Source organism: Montipora foliosa, chromosome 5, assembly GCF_036669935.1.
Source record: "Montipora foliosa isolate CH-2021 chromosome 5, ASM3666993v2, whole genome shotgun sequence".
Classification (NCBI taxonomy): domain Eukaryota; kingdom Metazoa; phylum Cnidaria; class Anthozoa; order Scleractinia; family Acroporidae; genus Montipora; species Montipora foliosa.
Genome location: NC_090873.1, coordinates 38792215 through 38797214, shown reverse-complemented (window position 1 = coordinate 38797214; position 5000 = coordinate 38792215). Strand labels below are relative to the sequence as shown.

General features: G+C 35.7%; 1 protein-coding gene and 1 pseudogene across 1 annotated transcript in view; one reads left to right on the top strand and one right to left on the bottom strand.

Moving 5' to 3' along the window:
- LOC138004092 (uncharacterized) overlaps positions 1-5000 on the top strand; it is an 888878-nt gene that overhangs the window by 617379 nt on the left and 266499 nt on the right. The window lies entirely within an intron of this gene.
- The window catches only part of LOC138004149 (uncharacterized), a 34194-nt pseudogene continuing 34071 nt past the window's right edge, over positions 4878-5000 (bottom strand).

The following is a 5000-nucleotide window of genomic DNA, read 5'->3' as shown; positions in this document are numbered from 1 at the left end:
AAGACACATGACTGGGTGGGTAAGAACATCCATTGGGAAGTTTGTAAAGAGGAAGGTTTCATTGTCAATGAAAAGTGATATGAACATGTACCTGAGCCAGTACTAGAGAATGAGGGATGTAAAATATTATGGGATTTTACGATACAGACTGATCACGTGATAGTGGCAAGAAGACCGGACATGATTGTTGTTGAAAAGAGAAATAGATGTTGCAAAATAATATATTTTGCAATACCATATGATAGCCGTATTGAGGAAAAAGAAGTCGAGAAGGTAGTAAAATACCAGGATCTAGCAAGAGAATTGAGAAAGTTATGGAAAATGAAAACAATGGTAATTCCTATTGTAATCGGAACATTTGGAACAGTTCCAAAGGATTTAAAGACGAGACTAAAGAATATTGGTATAGAGACCACAATAGACGAGCTTCAGAAAAGTGTGATTCTGAACACAGCAAGGATTCTTAGGAGGGTTCTAGAAGTTTGAGGAGACTTGTTGTCACTGGAGTACTGAAGTTCCATTGGAAATCCAATGTGCGAAAACAAGACGATAATAATAATAATAATAATAATAATAATAATAATAATAATAATAACAATAATAATAATAATAATAATAATAATAATAGCACGCCTGTTGTATTCCCGATTTGAAATTGCCAACTACCTTAAGGTACATGGTTTGGGGGCTTAAATTTGATTATAATTCTGCCTGTTTTCATTCTTTTTACAGCAAATAAGGCTGTCATATTAAGATGGGATATTGCGTCGTGTAATTGTTACGAAATGCCCAATGTCATTAAGGATGGTCATGAGAGTTGACCGCAAATAACCTGGTAAAGAGAATCCCAAACAGTTCCCAGCTATTACGAACTATAACTACCCATGCGCAAGGACCTATCATTCAAATACGGGGAATGAATCACTTTCACCAAACAGTCGAAACGCTTACATCCTCTGTCACGTCGAAGTGCTTCAGTTGTTTCCACCTTATTAATAAGAATGTAAAATATTTCATACCCAACGCTGAAACGAATCTTTGAACTATGAGTCATTTCTATTCATTTTATGTTTTGCACTGACCTGCCGAGCTTCACTGAAAGTATGTTATCAAATTAAGCGGTTGAGCACGAGACATTTCAAGATACACTGACCTCCGTCGTTATTATTGATGGTATAATTTCCTAGTTCTGTAGCTGACCAACAAGGCCCGTAGTAACCCACCATTATTTCTGTTCTCACGATTAGAGATCACTAGACAGTTTTTTTGCAAAATTACAATGTCGTTTTCAGTCTTCTTTGCAACAGCCTTAGTTCACTTAGGCAGCAGCCAAAATGTTTGTAAAAATCATTAATAATTCATAACAGTAATTCATAATCAATGGGCAGTATTGGAGTCACATGTGCACTTTTGTAAATCCCAATACAATCAACTGTCTGAAAGCAAGGGGAGGGATTGAATAGGTAGCAGGGAAAGGCTGGCGTGGATGAATTATTAATCAATTGTATTAACTTTTGACACAGACTCCTACTCGGCTAATTAGTATTCATTAACTTTTGATACAGATCTCTACTGATTAAAATGCAAAACACAAAGGTGGTCAATGGTCATATTTTTAACATGAATTTACTTTTTTTTCTTTACCCGACAAATTTTCTCCCTGACAACATGCAACACAAATTTCCTGAAACATCCCAGAATGTCGTTTAATCTTGTATCACTTTTCCCTAGTATGTTGAACGCCATTTCCCAATGAACATCTGCTAAATTCCGGTTAATAACGCAATCATTCAAGCAGGTAAAGCATCTTAGCAGGGTACCGTTCGTCACTTTATATCGCTACTTCACAAATAAGTTTGCCAAGCCAGAAGTTAAAACTCCCTGCAGAGATGTGCTCAAGTTGTACTGATAGGTCCTCGAGATCGGAAGACTCAAGTCCGTTTCCTCCTTGTGTTTCCAGTTGCACTTTTTTGTTCATTCTTGTGTTCTGCCAGTCGGTAAAAACGTTCACTCCCCATTTCGTATTTATAGATACTGCTTCAGACAGCAAGGCGATTGCTTCTTTTTCGGTTTTGGGAAAACGAAAACGCCCTGTCGCCATAATCACGCTTCATCAGTGACTATTCAATTACTAAATCGTAAAACAATCCATTGTTCCATTTCCCAAGTACGATAAAACAATCGCGTAAGATCTGTGTGAGCGTTTACAATGGCTCGCCATCGGCTCGGCATTGTAAACACCCTTACAGATCTCCCCCTGATATTTTATCTACTACTTAAGATTTAGGTTGCTAATAAATAGGCCTTATTCCCGAAGCCGCCATGTTGGTTTTCAAATGGTCATGCAAACTAGCCATGTGTTATGCTGGGGGGCAAACATTGGAAAAAAGGCAAATTGCGGAAAATTGGCTCGTCGAAATCTTGAAATAACATTGCTAAAAGTACATTTTAGAATTTAGAATTAAGTACCTTTTATAATAATTTTATATATTTGATTGCTTTGACATTTTGACTTTCTACTTCTTTGTCTGCTCATTTTTCACCAAAAAAACATCGAAGTAACTTGTGTAATCATTCTGTTTTACTACTTAAAGGGGCTAGGTCACGCAATTTTAGGCAATTTCAGCACTGATCGAATGGTCATAGAATTAACTAAAATATCAAAATAACTGTTCAAAACTATAGAAGAACTCTAACAAAACACAGTTAAGCCAAGAAGGGACATGGATGGACAAAACTGGAGAGGATTGAAATGGATTGAATTTGGGTAAATTTGAAAAACGTCGGCCCACCTTTTTTCAAATTTATATCAGTCTATATCAAAATGTCATTTACAAAGCTGGAAAATCATTCTCAGTTGTTATGTGGCCGTGATTTTGCAAATAAAAGACTCTTGCTCTGCCAATTTGACGTTTAGAGCTCATAATTAACAAAATTAAACAAAAATACCTAAAATAGCGTGACCTAGCCCCTTTAAGTGATAAACATTCAATGAACGTGAAACAAATCATCTGTTCGTTATAACCTCTTATAAGCTCAACATGTGTTGTTTGCCCCCTTTAAGTGTGTAACTAATTTGCATGATATTAGCAAATTCAACATGGAGGCCATCGTGAATAAGGTCTATTTGGAGTTGGCATGTACTAAATTTCTCATTCAATATATTCGCAAATCCCATAATACAGTTCATTATGGGAGGTTATTTGAATTAAAACAATAGATATCCAGTTCACTGAAGCATGATACAGTCCCAAGAGTAAATAACTTGCAATGTTTTTATGTAAACAAGCCCACAAAACGTATGGCATTACGGGATTGGGAAAAGAGTTTATTATAAGATTATTTTTGAGGATTCTGTATTCGCCTACCAAATGCATGCGATCGACCAAAATGACAATGAGTCCGGTCATACTCATCCATTGCAAACAAACCTCATTTGCAGGTGAAACAATCATTGCCATAATTACTATCTGATTAATTGTTCGTTGTTTTCATGACACCCTTAAAGCTGCATAAACGAAACAAAATTTAGCAACTAGCTACGAATGACAATTTCATTGCACTCATATATGAAAGAAATAAAAATTATGCAAGCAAGTTGTCAACACCGTAAACCTTTTTCATATGCAGACTGCTACGAAGCTTTGAAAACTTCACACCAACAAGACTTTCACGAGCCGAAGAGTGAATGAATAACCTCAACCATACAACGTTATAGGTTCTCCAAATAAAGGGAGCTCCATGAAATAGGAGAACTAATACACGAATCAAAAACGTAAAGGAGATAAAACGATAGTTTATTTAACCCTTTTATTCCCACGATAGAAACCTTTATTTTTACTATCTTTTATGCGGGTGATTTCAACGCTGACCTCTTGGCCCCGGACAAGACACCTAAAGCGGGTCGTAAACTGCTGGACCTATTGGATATTTACGATCTTCACTGTTTGATAAACAAGGCCACCAGGAAAACAAAAACATCGGGAACACTTCTTGATTTAATTCTGACAAACAATAGGAGAACTACTCTGACATCAGGTGTAGTGGATACACTTTTAAGCGATCATTCCCTGGTTTATACTGTTTTGCGCTCATCAGCGCCGCGATCGCGATCTCGTAAACTTTCTTCTCGAAGTTTGAAAACCTTTAATCAACAAAATTTTGTGCGGGATATGCAATTTTAATGATTTTAAAAAAAGCATTAGCTAGCCTTGGCTTTATGTACATCTGATAATTTTCACTTTAGTGCTTTTAAATTTTTTATATATAGTCCTATTTCTTTTAGCCATAACTTGTAAATATTGTACAGAATCGTAGTTAATAAGTTGTTGTATATTTTGTTATTTTTGTTAATTGTTTTCTCGGAAATATTAGCTTTTATAATAGCTACTCTTAAATTCGAGGAAAAATAAAGTTTATGTATGTATGTATGTCTCCTAACTAATATTATTGATTTCTTTGTTGGGTAGTCATGAGAATTTGGTGTTAGCTCAAGATCACACCTTTTAAGCTGATAATATTCTTCATTCTCAATACCTGTCTGACTGACATTTCATCGAAATCGTGAGGAGAATTTACGTACCGATCACTCGTGGAAGTCAAAGGGTTAACTTAAAATACTCACATAAGCAGCCTACTAAATGCACAAATTTACACGATCACTCGTGGAAGTCAAAGGGTTAACTTAAAATACTCACATAAGCAGCCTACTAAATGCACAAATTTACATAAGAAACAGTTAGTGATTTATTTTAAATTATTTTAGACTGAAATACAAAAATAAGAAAAAAAATCTAAAATGTCACAAATAGAAGACTATGCAAAGTAAAGCTACTACTTTCACATTGCGGATATAAAGTCTACATGAACCTATCAGTGCGTGTGACCGAGGGAACAAAAAGACGCTTGTTTTCTTGGTTTATAGCAAGAGAAATACGGCGGCACGTAGTGATGAAGTTTATTACTTTTTTGGCTGCTACCGCATCAAAGAAACGTTACAC